The sequence below is a fragment of the Urtica dioica genome, chromosome 8, assembly GCF_054948205.1.
Source record: "Urtica dioica subsp. dioica isolate 48M chromosome 8, U.dioica_male_clone48M_v1_H2, whole genome shotgun sequence".
Classification (NCBI taxonomy): domain Eukaryota; kingdom Viridiplantae; phylum Streptophyta; class Magnoliopsida; order Rosales; family Urticaceae; genus Urtica; species Urtica dioica.
Window position 1 is genome coordinate 9,714,587 of NC_142763.1, and position 16,040 is coordinate 9,730,626.

The 16,040-nt window shown below is 32.7% G+C and overlaps 2 long non-coding RNA genes across 5 annotated transcripts; one reads left to right on the forward strand and one right to left on the reverse strand.

The window, feature by feature from the left end:
- Positions 1-4,243: 4,243 nt before the first annotated feature.
- On the forward strand, positions 4,244-4,558 carry LOC149387931 (uncharacterized). The gene is made up of 2 exons (XR_016301034.1): positions 4,244-4,360; positions 4,489-4,558. It is a non-coding gene; the product is annotated as an uncharacterized LOC149387931 (long non-coding RNA).
- Positions 4,559-12,025: 7,467 nt separating this feature from the next.
- Positions 12,026-13,574, reverse strand: LOC149387932 (uncharacterized). Of its 4 annotated transcripts, XR_016300906.1 has the most exons (4): positions 13,442-13,574; positions 12,960-13,018; positions 12,598-12,812; positions 12,026-12,374 (listed from the first exon to the last, which is right to left on the reverse strand). It is a non-coding gene; the product is annotated as an uncharacterized LOC149387932 (long non-coding RNA). The 4 variants fall into 4 exon arrangements; XR_016300907.1 differs by lacking the exon at positions 13,442-13,574 and having other exon boundaries at positions 12,598-12,766; positions 12,960-13,362; XR_016300905.1 differs by lacking the exon at positions 13,442-13,574 and having other exon boundaries at positions 12,598-12,771; positions 12,960-13,362.
- Positions 13,575-16,040: the final 2,466 nt, after the last annotated feature.

Sequence of the window (16,040 nt, forward strand, 5' to 3'; positions counted from 1 at the left end):
AACCGAGGAAGAAATCCTGCTTTCCAGCTGCAAACTTGACCATATTCACCAAGCTCGAGCTCCCACAAACGAAGCGCTTCACGTCAGGCGAGTCAAAGGTCTCTTTGTGCCTCACGCTTTCGCTCCGTTCTTAAGAGCCCCTCCTCAGAAGCATCACTTCCGTAGACTCATCCTGACTTTTTTAGTTCTACTTAGCATGGTACACTCGTTTGGTAAATTAGTACATTAGTTATTGAGTCTATGCTATTTTAATTATGTTTTAGTATAAATAAGTGTTCGGAGTACTGGGTAGGCTTATGAAAAGAGTTGTTTAATCTATTATTTTAGACTATTAATTTTCTATTAGCTGGATAGTGGAGTCTAATCGGAGGGATTGGTTCACTTCTTGAATTGTGAACAGAGTTTATTTTCTAGTAGGTTTTGGTGTATTGGTCTCGGAATTGTGTGTGGTTTTTCATATTGATTGATGATTCTATGAATTCATTCTTGAGTTTTGGGTTTTTTTTTATTATTTTTTTTATCACGTATGATTAATAATTGGTAATAACAGTTACTACAATTATCAATTATGGGTTTCTGATTTTTTCTTTCTAAATCTCGTATAGTTAATAATTAATATTTATTTTTTAATTGAGCTGTATTTCAGCCTGAATCCAGGAAAGAGAGCATTCAAGGACTTTTACGTTTCAATTTTTTGTTATGTAGTATCATAAATTGCACGTGTTTGATTATTCTTTGTATAATACATGCATGTATGATTTCAATTATTTATGGGTAAGCTTTCATTTCTGAATATTAATTAGCAAAATAATATTTATTATTATTATTTTCACCATTGGATAAGATATGGTGACTGAACAACAAAATTTATGTCAAAGGAAAAAAAAATTCTTATTTTTTTGCTATGATGTTGTGAACTTTGTGAGCTATGTTTTGTGCTAGAAGAAAAAGAAAGGCACAAAATGCTTGGTCTTTTCAATGAACTTTGGTAGAGAATCGGATACCATTACTAGAAACTAGCTATAATCTTATCAAGTTCATTGTATTATAAGATGTGTGAATCCGAAATTTACAAGTTTTTATTTTTATTTTTTTATTTGCATATTCCTTGAAATTCTATTATGCTTCTTAAGATACAAAATCGTAAATAGTTGCAACAAAACGAAAAGTTGAATAACTTTTTACTTCTTAATTTTATATAATAAAAAAAAAGGATACCACGATTGACCGCATACGCAAGAATTGCATTAGAAGGAAACTGACACCTCATAGACTATCCTCTGTTACCCGTTTGGAATTCAATATATGAGAGAATGAGAAAACACGAGTGATCATATAAATGGAAGTGAAATTAAGAGGAAAAATAAAAATTATATCTTGTTTTTGATGTTATGGAAAATAAAGGGTAAATATGAGAATAAAGTGAGAAAATAGAAATTTATACGGCCCGCATTTAAAATTTAGACGCTTTATTTTCCACCCTATTTTTCATGAAAAATAGAATATATTTGTGAAAATTGTTTGTGATAGTGTTTTTTTTAAAACTAATATGGTCCAAATATTTATCACAAAAATAATCTTTTTCAAGTTTTTAATTGTCATTTTTTTTATGTTTATAGATTTTTTTTTAATCCAAAAATTGTTACTGTTTTGGGTTATATTTAATTTAATTTACTGTTTACTATTTTATTTAAAAGAAAGATGACATTTACAGTTTGAAAACCTCTAAACTTTGAAAGGATTCAAAACACCAACTATATTTGGAACGTTGCACTTTTAAAATACCATCCATGTAATTTTTCCAATGAAATCCCAATGTTAGTTAAACATTTTCCATCATAATTTCCTTTCTTTTATATATTCTCTCCATTTAAACAACACAAGAAAAATTGGGTATGCGTAAAACATGAAAAATCTAATTAAGAAAAAACGACAACCAATTTAATTTTTATTGAATTATTTAGATTCGAGAAGATTCGATGGAAACCAGAGTAAAGAGAAACATATATTTAAAATTGAGATAATATCGAAATTATGATCATTTTGATAGTATCAAAACCCATTACTTGTGTTTTAATTTGGAACTATTACTGCCTTTTGTACATTCACCTTTTTAACTTTATTAATTTCCTTTTTCATTTCTCTTATAAATTACATCTCTTTTAATACTTCACTTTCATATTCTTTGAAGATTTATTGACGTACAAAAATTTATTGACAAAGATATCAATAGATCTTCAAAGAAATAAATTTTTTTTCCAGATTCCAAAAAACTTTTAAAAAATTATATTAATTTACTTCACATATCACTCCATTTCGCATACATTATATATTAATGAAAAGATCTAAACTCTAAACTAGGAAAAAAATGTAAAGGAAGAACAAAATCTAACACGAAGAACAAAATAAATATCAAGAACGAAAATGAACCATACGTCGCTTTTATGCAGTCCGACGCCGTTAGCATTTAACAACCCATATAATCAGCCACGCAAGAGAGAGAGAGAGAGAGAGAGAGAGAGAGAGTTAAATGTGTTAGTTTATTTATTTTTTAAACATAATGTGTTTGTTAAAATATTAAATGTAATTAAATTAAATGATTAAGAAATAAATACAAAAAAAAATTAAATGACTAGTCATTTAGAAATATTTTGATACCAAACATTTCTCTCTCCTATAGATAAGTAATAATTTTTTTTATTAAAATGTAATTAATGAATTTTGGTACAAAATTATTAAAGTGATCATAATTCTAGTATTATTCCTTTAAAATGAGGATGTGGGTTTCTTTATTCTCACTCTCTTTGTTAATACTTTTGTGACGGGTTTTAATTTTTAGGCAAAACTTTTTATAGTTGAAGAAGTTGCTAACTTGCTATGAAAATTGTTCGTCATCGCCCACCGGGGATTCCTGAAAATAGTTAACAGTTTGCTAGCAAAAAAAAAAAAGAGAGAGAGAAAGAAAATAGTTAACAGTTAAATTAAGGTAGTATTAAGATTAAAAGAAAAACATTTTCCTCCGGCTTTTATATATACACATAGTGTGGTTAGATTCCTATATTCAACGCACAACCATATATATGTTAATTAGTTGTTTATTTATGATTTACGTCTTTTTCAAGGGCATATCACATCGTCATCGCAATACACAGCCATAATAATAGAAGTCACGTGACGAGGAATTAAGTGAGAAGAAGTAGATAGATAGAGTAAGAAGAGCTTTGTTGAACTTTTTGGGAACCACTGTGCTCTCTTCTTCTTCTTTTTCATCGCAAACTATTCTCATGCGCGTGACTTTTTGCTTGTGGTCTTAAAAAACAGCAGATAAGCCGGTGAACCCAATTTATATATGACGAACGACAATCTCATTTATGCAAAAATCAATAATTGCGATAGTTGAAATCAATGAACCATACATATATAAATCCGCTTTAATATATCACACGTTATTACGTATCAAGGTGACGAGGCAGAGGAAGGGAGTGTCAGAGAAGAGAGAGATTAATGTACCACCAGGTTTTGAGGAGAGCAGAGGTGAATGGACGTGTGAGCTTTCACAAACCCTAGCTAGCTTACGTAGCCTATAGGGTTAAAGCATTATAGCTAGCTAAAGCATTATAATAATAAAATAATATTAAAAACCCCCTCATAGAAAAGCTGAAAGCCCACCCTTTAGCCTATCTGTCACCCTTCCTCAGAAGCATCAGTTCCGTAGACTCATCGGAGGTATGCTGTAAAGTAAGGCTTTTTGTGTAACTCGTCTTGTGAACGTTGGAATCAATGAACGAGTTTTTTCCTTGAATCGAGTATTGTTGCAAATTATAATTTCACTAGAGCGTGAAATGGTCCTAGATTTAGAAAATAAATATTTAAGGTCAATTAAAGATTTCGGAATGAGTTGAGAATTTCGAGTTGGACTCGAATGATTTTAATTTCCCGAATAATATTTTCGGTGAGTCCTCGAGTACTAAGAAGAGTCTCGGGAGTGAAAATAATTTCCGAAACACCTTAAATATATTCAAAATAAATTAGAATCAACGAGAAATTATCTCGGTTTATTTTCTAAATCGTTTCCATTTAATTATGGACGAGATGTTTATTTTGAGAGTAAAAGGATCGATTTGCAAACAAAAGGTGGTTTATTTGAAAGGAAATTTGAGAATGAGGAAGTTAGTAGGATTATTTTTGGTCCTTATCCCATTAATTTCTCAGCCACACATATAGTATTCTAGACTCTTCTATTACCCTTATCTTTTCACTTTCACGTTGGAACAAACCAAAGCAAGAAGGGGAAAAAAAAAAACGCACGGAAGAAAAAAAAAAGAGAGAACAACGACCGAGAGACGCCGGAGTGGTTTAGGTGAGTTCGTCCTCTTCTTCTCCTTCCCGTTATTCATCTTCTTCATCTCCATTTCTTTTTCTTTTCCTTCGTTCATCTTCTTCAATCACGCTGAGAATCATTGGCTCCGATTTTGTTCTCTCCACAAGGTTGAGCGGGATTTCGTGGAGTAGGAGAAGCCGAGAGTTGTGGGTTCGTTTTCTACATCAAGGTAGGAAATCCAACTCGTTTTCTTTGTTTCTAGTCCGATTCCTATGTTTTCCTATTAGGGGTTTTTGAGTTCATTTGGTTGATTTCGTGGGTTGCTTGTGTTTGGGCTCGGTTTGTGCTTGTAGTGAGCTGAAATTATTTGAGTTAGGATTTTCAGATTTTTATGGATATTTTGGCCGAAAATTTGGAAGGGAAAATTGGGGGTTTTCATGTGTGATGCTTGAATCAGTTAATTGTTGATTAGGACTCTGATTTTAAGTGTTGAAAATTGGAGTTTTACTTGTTCAATTTCAGTTTTCACGTAAGTTGTGTTTTGGTTCACTTTTGGGCTGATTTTTGGAGGTTTCGGATTTCAGAGTATGTGCTTGGCTTTGAAGTATGTTGAGTGGATTTTTGTTTTGTCTGTGGTGTGGTACTGATATGCGTAGGATCGGATCTGAATTTGTGGTGTTTTTAGACGAGTCGGAGACTCGCTAGGATGTGAATAACATAGGTTCTTTTTAGAAAATTTACTTGGTTGAAAGTGTTGCTCGTCTTTGGTTTTTGTTGTTGTTGTTGCTGAGCGTGGGACGGGTTAGGATCGGGTGAGTGTTCGATTTCCGAATGCCTTGTTCGGGAATTGATTTCGAATCGAGAAACTTGGGTATCCTCGGTTCAATTTTTAATCTAACCATGCTCTCTTGTTGGTGCTGCGTGTCTCTCCGAGCTCGTACCGCAGGTACGAGGATGCAGCAAGGATGGTTCCGGCGAGTCGCGGGCGAGCAGCGAGGGCTGTTCGGGTTCAGCGACAAGGCAAAGAGGGGCTGTTCAGTTCGAGCGATACGTCAACGGCTCGGTGAGATGTCTTGAGGCTGTGACAGCGCGCAGCGACGGTGCAGACACGGGCTGCGAAACCTCAGCGTGTCGAGGCAGAGTGAGTTACGCAGCGACGACAGCGACTCGGCATCCTTTCGTTTCCGCGTCGGCGACGATGCGTTTGAACAGCGACGGCGGCGACGACGAGTCGTGAATGTACCGGCTCCCGACTCTAATTGTTAACCGAGTCGTTTCTACTAAAAGTCTTTTAACTATAATATGTAATATTATTCGTAAAATAGTTATGTACGTTTATGATACTAATCACGTGAGTTAGTGAGTTGTTTCGGATTCAAATCGGGTGCTTCAGGTGTGCTATGGTTCGTGGGTTCGAGATAAACCGAGAGTGTCGGTTTCCGTGAGTGTCGGTTTCCGTGAGTTACGAGTACCGAACGTGTGTGATTGAATCCGAAACATTCCCGTATTGTAATGTTTTTCAAAAATAATTTTATAACCTATAAGCTTATGATTAAGCTTAAAGTATTTTTGTTACAGCTCATAATTAAGCTAAACCATATTTTATGTTTCTTATTACAAGTATTAAGTTTTGAAAAAAAATAATTAAGTGGTTTTGAAAATAAAGGTTTGTACAACCTTACTTATTATTATTCTTTCTTGATTATTATTTAAGCTAAGTATTCTAATTATTTTTAATTAATTATTTTACTTATTATAACATATTTCCATAATTAAGATTAGTATTATTTTCAAAACCTATATCTATAGTTTTTAAACGGGTTGTTTTATTAACTACGCTTATAGTCTAACCAACGGGTTATTCTAATTTCTATGATCTTAGAGGTAAGACTTTCTTTACAAGTCTAAGAGTAGTGATTTTGGTTCTTGTGGATCGTTGTGGAAAGGAACAAGTTTTTCTCCCTCTTGGGTTCTTAACGTTGAGTTTCGGTTCTAGTTTTGGGCTCGGCCCAAGGGATTTGGGTTATTAAATGCTTCCTTAGCATAGCTAATCTCGAGTTTCATGTTTAGTCGCTACTTGTAGGACTTGTTCTCTCTCTTGATCACTGTTTCATGTGGGAATCGTGTTCTTGTTTTCTCTGATTCTCTTAAGTAAGAACGTATGTTTTGCGTGTGACGGATATGAGTTCCGTGCGCCTTGTTCAGTTTCTCTGGGATGAGAATTTGTAGACTAGTATTTCTGCTAGTGCAGAACTAATGGTGTTCAACGCTCCATTTTATTCCTCAGATATTTTCAGCTATCGCCGTAACGATTAGGCGTTAGAGGGGGAAGCAGCTAGCGAATCAGGAGTCCATGTAAGTGGGAATTAAGTCAACTACTTACCAAGGGAATCACATGTTTATGTGCATTTTACTGTGTTAGTAAACAAGAGTAGTTGAAAGCCCATGAATTTGACAAACTAATCAAGATTAAGGCTTCGGCTACTATTATTGAAAATGTAGCTTCGGGTTTGTCCCGTTAAGTTCAAGCGTAACCCGCTAACAACCCAAGCCGTTTCTTATTTGATTAGTTAATCTTCCTTTGACTTACTAATTTTAGATTCACCCGATAGACGGGTTTACGGGAAAAGCAGGGACAGACGTTTCTCAGATTCCAGCTGAGATATCTGTTCTAGGGACTACAAGGGTCACACCTTGATTTCTCATTCAAAATACTATGACGAGCATATTAAACAATATTTAATCGAGTTTTACTCGAAACGATGCTCTTCCCGTTGTAGTTTAGGGCTGTACTCTGATTCCATCGGGTACCAAACATTTAAAAAGAACAGATGTCGGTGGTACCAGCAAGTCTGAAGACTTGTGTTTTTGTCAGGGATACCTGACGGGCGCAGTGTTGTAATTGGTAACTGCCGGCGTGCCGGGCACGTCTGAGCTTTCAGGGAGCTCGTGAGCGCCCCTATGATTGGAGATGGTACCATTAGAGGATCCTAGACGAAGTTTAAAACTTGGAGTCACCCTCATGATTAAATTGCTCGGGTCTGAGGGTTGGCTACTTGTCATTCTGAGGGTTGTTGCAGTGGGTGGTTGGATGACCTGAAGATCAGGATGACAAGTTCACATGTAGTAAGTATGCACGTGCTTGCATATCATATGATAGGAATCATATGTCTTTCATGCATAATTTATGTGTTATGTGCACGTCACATGTCATCTAGTCGCTTTTATTACTAGATAGACTCCCACTTGCTGAGTCTTTCGACTCATAGTTTATGACCCTTGGTAATGTAGGCAAAGGAAAGGCTTTACTCGGGTAGAAGGAGGAGATCTAGTCCAGGCTTGCGTCGCTCGACCTGTGGCAATGAGAGTTTTTGTTTTAAACGGGGAAAAATGGTGTTTTATTATGTAACTAGTAAACTTGTATTCTAGTTACTTGTTTTGCGTCCATGTTTGTATATAAGTTATATGTAAGATATGTCCAAAACAAACGAGTGTGTTTTGTTATGTATATAGTCGCTATAAGACTTGTATGTGAAATAAAAGCGAAAAATTTCCCCGAAAATTCTATTACTTATGATATATGTCTTATAGCTATTTAATTTATTTCCGCTTACTATATACAAATGCTATGTTTATTTAAATATTCTGGAGGAAAGAGATGTAAGTACTTCGCGGCTCGCGTGCGAGCTAGAGCTCGCGGGTCGTGACATATGCATTGGCTGCTCTTAGGTTTGGTAAATTAGTACATTAGTTATTGAGTTACATGCTATTTATTTATTTAATTATGTTTTAGTATAAATAAGTGTTCGGAGTGGGTAGGCTTATAAAAAGAGTTGTTTAATCTATTATTTTAGACTATTAATTTTCTATTAGCTGGATAGTGGAGTCTAATCGGAGGGATTGGTTCACTTCTTGAATTGTGAACAGAGTTTATTTTCTAGTAGGTTTTGGTGTATTGGGCTCGGAATTGTGTATGGTTTTTCATATTGATTGATGATTCTATGAATTCAATCTCTCTATCTCTCTCTCACCCCTTCTTTGCCCACCCTGGATATACCTCCCATCCAAACGTTAACATATATGAATGCATAATACAAAAAAATTTAAAATTAGAATCAGAAGTGGCTTAACATTTCATTATTCAAAACAATGCATAAACGCAAGCTTTTTTCTTCTTAAACTGTTACAGAGATATAATGAAACTTGAAGAAAGCAAACAATAATGGGTCAAACCGCCTTTCAAAATAGATTTGTTACTATCCACATACTCTCTCTCTCGGTTCTATTATTATAGGTACTATCATAACATTAAGTCCAACATCAGATATTTCTCATAACAATACAAAAATATTTTCAGACATGTTTTCTTTGTAGAATCTCGCAATCAAAACCAACTCATTAAAAGAGTTGTTGTTATATACTTCCTGAACTTTCATTTATCTACATAGATTAATTAAAAAAAAATTAAGAACAAGCTAATGAATCCTGAGCAAGCCACGTCGCTTTGGGCAGCTGTATTTTCTTTCCTCTCTTATACGCTTGACATTTGTCTATATATATAAATACAGCTGTTTTTTGCTCATAAAAAACGCATTATTGCGAAATTCTTCCTTATTATAACGTGGCAAATGTTATTACATGTCTGTTACTTGTCAGCAGCTGCTAAACACAAGCAAGGTGGTACAATCACGATCTCTCCAATTCTTAACTTAGTCATTAGTCATTGCAAGTTATGCTTTTTCAGCCAGATGTCTCCCTCTACGATAACAAGTTTTATTTAACGGCGTTCACTATATGTAATAACAGTTACTACAATTATCAATTATGTGTTTCTGATTTTTTCTTTCTAAATCTCGTATAGTTAATAATTAATATTTATTTTTTAATTGAGCTGTATTTCAGCCTGAATCCAGGAAAGAGAGCATTCAAGGACTTTTACGTTTCAATTTTTTGTTATGTAGTATCATAAATTGCACGTGTTTGATTATTCTTTGTATAATACATGCATGTATGATTTCAATTATTTATGGGTAAGCTTTCATTTCTGAATATTTTAAATAAAAAAGTGTGTTATAAACTACTATAGCGTAAAAAAACAAGTAATTCTAAAACCCATTTGTTAAACTACCATTAATCAATTTAAACAGCAAACAAAAAACAAAACTATGATAAACTGTCATTAACACTTATCAACAATTATATGGAGAAAGAAAATTAATTAAATATTAATTAAGTTAAGAAACTGCCATGTAAATAATTTATTATTTTATTTATTTTTTAATTTAAAACCGGTCAAAAGGTATTTTTGACCCTTTCGATTAGTTCATAAGTTGAGTAACGAATTTTCAATTATCAATCGAACGTTGGCTGTTAAAATAAAATTTCAATGATTGAAGAAGGCTATTTAACTGCAGTGCTAAATAAAATTATTACAAAATTATACAATACAGATTGCAATTATGTTGGTAGTCCTAATTCATGATTTCATCATAATAATTTGAGTTTTTACCTACGTGCGTCAAAATTGGCCAAGCGCAAACGCACCTGCAAAATGAACGCTCTTATTAATTTTATCATCGAAATTAACATTTTTGAAGTAGTATTTGTGTCTTTCGCTCATTCAATTATTTTGTATACTCTTATCATTGTTATCACTTTAATTTTTTTTTTATACAGTACCATGTAATTGTATACTAAAATATGTAGACTGAAATTGTATAATTGTGTAATATATATACTAAAGAGTGTATATTGAATGTATTAATATCCTAAATATTTCAAAAAAAGAAAAGAAAAACATTATAATGTTTTGAAAGAAGCGTATAAGCGTTAGTATTGTAATTTTCCCACTTATTACACATTTTTGTTGAAAATGGGCCTTAGTGCATATAGGTCAGGTCATGATATAATATGTTATCTATTATGCAGTGATTGTATATTATATACGTAGTGTATTGTAGGTCAGGTCTCTCTCTCTCTCTCTCCCTCTTCTCACTTCGTCTCTCTCCTCTCCCCTCTCTCATCTTCTTCTTCCTCATTTTGCTTCCGCCATTTTATTTTTCCAGAATATGAGTTTATAGTTTCAAGCCGAAAACGACATAACATGGACAAACGGCATGTCATTTTCAGAGAAAATCAAACGAAATAACATGGAAAAACGACTTTCATGAGTTCGTCGGCCGTTTTCCCGGCGAAAACGACACCGCCGGCGAAAATCGGGGAATTTCGGCGACATTTAAATCCATGTTTGCAAGTATACCCCTTGATAAAAAGGCATTATAAAAAGTTATATCCCTCAAAAACACTCTCCCAGAAAGATAAAGACTTAAAAAACAACTTAATTTGCATTCAGTCCCATATACATTCTTCCAATTAGTCGTATAATGTTTGTGGCGACATTAACTGTAATCGTCCAAAGTTACAATAGCTGGTAAGATTATTGAAGAATGATATTGGCTTTCACCAAATAAGACACACTTGATTTCATCACATCGTTCCTACAAAAGGGTTTTTCCGGTCACCACCATTCCAAAAGGGCTTTTCGGTCACCACCGTCCTCCAATTCTAGGGTTTTGAATCTGCAGAAATTACATATAATCCATACATAGATATATATGTTATTTTGCTTATATTTTGTTTTTTGTTATATATAGCTAATAATGTAGGTTTAGGGTTTGCAATAAACGGGAAGTTATTTTTGCTTCTAATAAATAAAAAATGTACATAATGAGACTTCAAATTTCTTCTTCTTCTTTTTAATAATTATGACATCAGACATCAAAACACCCTTTTACGATAAAAACGTGTCGAAACACTTGCCACTAAATAGATTCCAGCTCTTAGAAACATTCCAATGTATGCACACTGATACAGATGGTATTGAAAAGAACATCTCAAAATTACATATACAACACTTAAACTAAGCCAAACAAAGCTTTTGTTTTGTAGTTGCTGAAAAAAAATACTAGTTCATAACAGAACTCATATGTTATTTGTATGGGTGAATTATTTCTTCAGATATATCTTAACAGTGGAATAAATATACGGATTGCAATAATCTGTCAGGATAAAGTAAAATAAAAAGGTATTCAAAACATTAAATGGAAAGAGTGGATTTTCAAAACTAGCTTTCGGTAGGAAAATCACGCATCAGAAATACGAAATGAACTTGATCATCGATACACTCATAATCAAATGAGAATCTGTAAATTGTATGCCACGCTGAAATTAGAGGTCAGCCCTAGAAATATACATATACATAAAAAACCCTAGAGATGTATGTAGATCGGCAAAATTTTAAAATCAATGCGTCTGTAATAAAAGCAAAAGATTAACTCTACTATCATAAAAATACCCCACGAACAATATAACACAGTAAATAAAAAAAATAAAAAAAATTTAGATTAAAAAACACCAGGTTATACCAGAGGGACTTTAGGTGATAATGTTGTATATCAAAGTGACGACGACAGAAAGATAGAGAGCACGAATGAGTGAGATGCTATAGCTTCCATGCATTTCAAATCATCTGTGCTCTCTATCTTCTGTCAGCATCTATAAACATACACCCCAATGTCTCCTTTAATTAACACAAACATAAATATAATATGTATATATATATTATTATATATATATAAAGGAGAATCCGGAATCACTATTCACGCAGACTCATATTACTGTTAAGTCTACAGTACACTTAAAAAATTTGACAAAAATACCCTTTAAAAGTCTCATAATTACATGGCATGCCAATGTCATTCTGATTAAAATATTACAACTACTCCTAAAAGAAAAAAAAATCACAAAAATGCCACTCTGACTTAGAATATTCTGGAATACAAACCGACATCCACATATGACAGTTTTAAATCGTTGGAGCTGCCCGAAGTAAATTAATTGTCTGGAATTCTCCAGATATTTGCATTGCAAAAATCATCAACAGCTATTTCATGAAATTTCTGGAAAGTTTTTCATTTCTTTCCAAGCGGCCTATATATTCCATGCTCCTTCACCGAAGAAATCGACACCAACTTCTGCTCTTTCGTCTTCAAAACTACAATCAGACCAATACAACAAATTCAGCCATTGTACATCAATATGTAACAATCTGACCACAATCAATTTCTATTTGTTGTGTTTAACTTCATTTTTTAATCTTTTGTTCATTCTTTTACTTTTTTTTTTTTTTTACTTTTGTTCATTCTTTTACTTTTTTTTGTTCATTCTCTTTGTTCAGTCTCACTTTTCCTCCATCACCACACGTAACAAAATCAGACCTGATCGGCGAGGTAACGTTCACCCGTGGATCAGTTCGAACCACCACTTGAAGTTGAAGATGCGGCAATGGCAGTCCTCGAAGCCGAGTGTATGTGATCCGCAATACTCAGCCTAAGATAGTAAATAAGCCGGAAGATCTAGACCTTCAACTTCGACATCAGCGCAGAACTAATCTTGACGAACATGGGGAAATGATCAAGTAAATTAGAACAGTCTGGAGAAAAAGTGTATATTTCAGAATAGAACAAAAAAAATACAATCGAGAACAATAAGAGAAAGAAAGAAAAGCTGGACTCATGAGAGATCGAGTATCGCACAAAAAAAATAGATTAATTAAATTGTTTTGATGGGAAAGGATTACCAGAAGATCCTACTTGATGAAGTTCAGAAGATCTTCCCCTTAAAAAAATAATGGAGCATCTGTCAACAAATTGGAAATATATAAGCTTTATTTTTATTAGTCTTTCTATAGAAAATTGCTTAATACTAATACCCAGATAAGTGTTTTACCATGAAAAAATAAAATAAAAAAATCCCTCCATAATATTTCCAAAAAAATGTTAGCAGAACTTAAATCACAACATCATCAAAATGAGACCTGATCGGCGAAGTAGCCTTCACCCGTGGATGGAGAAGTGGTGGTCTCATTCTTTTCGTTGATGAGAGGCTGGGATTTTTTGGGAAAAGTTTTTTGCATCAGAAAGAAAGAAATATTTTTCTTATAACAAGTTAAATACTTATTTTTCTTATTTTGGGCAAATGAAACAAAAAAAGAGAACCCTACAGAGAATAAAAAAGTAGAGGTATAACTACTTAAAAATAATACGTTTGAGATGCGATTACCGGTTCAAATAAATCGAATACGAACTGTCTGATACCGAGACCGATACCATAGACGTTTCACCGCAGCCACATATTTCTACTATGTCCGAGACTATGGCGTGCATATGTATTTTTGGTGGTAGTAAAAAATGGAGGTTTCGCCATTGACGATCGGTATAGAGAGAGAGGGGGAAGCGGCTGTGAAAAGAGAAATGCAGAGGAGATAATGGGGTAGTAGGGTTTCAGATGGGCTTTATAAAAGCCCACTATTCTTTTTTAAAAGAAAGCCCACTAGAATAATACACATTTGTAGAGCAATTTTAATAAAAACACACAAAAATATAGCATCATAGACTGTATTTGCAACTTTGCATATTGTCTTCGATGTAGTTTCTCTTATATTTACAATGATGTTATTGATCTATTTCGTATATGTTTTGTATCAACTATCTCAAATTACATGTAAAAAACAATAAAGAAAAAGGTGTAGAAGCTAAATATTTATTTATAATTAGAAATGTGTATTTTATAAAAAAAAAAAAAAATTGTGATTTTCAATAATAATACAAATATTAACTATGAAGAAAATTTCCTTACTTAGATGTATATATAATCTATATTTGCAATTTTGTATTTATTCTCTATTTGATTTTTAGAAATAGGATTTGTAATATGGTAATTATTGTATATGTGTATATAATTTTTTTCATTGAAGTAAAATAAAATATAACATTGGTACAATTTGAGTTGTACAATTCAGTCATTATAAATTAAGATATGTAAATATATGTATGAAATATTATTGATGTAATCTTAACAATTAGTAAGTTATTTGACGTCATGTTCATCATTAATTTTTTTTTATTATTTCAATAATTTACTGTTAAAAGACATCAAGCAACGCGCGGGCATTTTGCTTGTATATATATATATATATATATATATATATACATCAAGCGAGAGGGAGAGAGTAGCGGTAATATTTTTTTTAAATGCTTCTAGCGGTGATATTAACTTTTTGTGGTTGATACTTGATATAGGCAAATTTAGAGAGTGGGAGAGAGAGAGAGAGAGATGAGAAGCGCAGTGATGTTATTAACTTCTGTGTTTGTTGAAAGATATGAAAACTTGTTGTGGATGAAGTCTATGTTTATAGGGAAACTTGTGGTTATGCAATCATTATTTTAAATTGTCTTTTATTACTTGTTAATTCGTGAGAAACAATAAGCTTATATTAAAAAAAAAAAAAATTGTGAGCCTATGAACGCAAAACAATAAATATATGGAGAGCAAGTTGAGCAAACAAAAAGTTGATCATGCTCGAGTAGAAGCATAGACAACTCACACATTTACAGTTAAAAATATGTCCTATTGGGACTTTTGTCTTCATATATGAATCTGCTTTTAAATTTTGATATATATATATATATATATATATATATATATATATATATATATAAAATTTAAACTAATAATTTGAGTTCATGGCTGAAACAAAAAATAATTCGTTGAATGTTCTGCATCCCACCATTATTGCATCCCACTCATACTGGCAATCATGCATGGTGTCCTTTTTGTGCTTTGAAACTTGTTATTTAGGAAAGAGAGAAATTTTGTATTAAGAGCAAGACTAAAACACACAATTACACATAGGTTTGACTGGACCTTTTTATTTTTTCCTTTCAAGGGGTCAAGCGGCTAAATGGCCAAATAGAACTTAAGGATTTGCAAAATAGCCAAAGTTTATCAAGTATAAGCAAAATAGCCAAGCTGCGATTATTAATCCAGGCAGGATTAAATTTAATCCACACAAAATATCGGGATTAAATTTAATCCAGGCAGGATTAATTTAGTCCAGGGATGAGAGTAATGGCTATTTTGGTTAACCTAATGAAACTATGGCTATTTTGCAAAAGCCATAGTTTGAATTGGCTAGTTCATGCCATTTTTCCTTATTTATAATGACTGAATTGTACAACTCAAATTGTACCAATGTTATATTTTATTTTACTTCAATGAAAAAAATTATATACACATATACAATAATTACCATATTACAAATCCTATTTCTAAAAATCAAATAGAGAATAAATACAAAATTGCAAATATAGATTATATATACATCTAAGTAAGGAAATTTTCTTCATAGTTAATATTTGTATTATTATTGAAAATCACAATTTTTTTTTTTTTTTATAAAATACACATTTCTAATTATAAATAAATATTTAGCTTCTACACCTTTTTCTTTATTGTTTTTTACATGTAATTTGAGATAGTTGATACAAAATATATACGAAATAGATCAATAACATCATTGTAAATATAAGAGAAACTACATCGAAGACAATATGCAAAGTTGCAAATACAGTCTATGATGCTATATTTTTGTGTGTTTTTATTAAAATTGCTCTACAAATGTGTATTATTCTAGTGGGCTTTCTTTTAAAAAAGAATAGTGGGCTTTTATAAAGCCCATCTGAAACCCTACTACCCCATTATCTCCTCTGCATTTCTCTTTTCACAGCCGCTTCCCCCTCTCTCTCTATACCGATCGTCAATGGCGAAACCTCCATTTTTTACTACCACCAAAAATACATATGCACGCCATAGTCTCGGA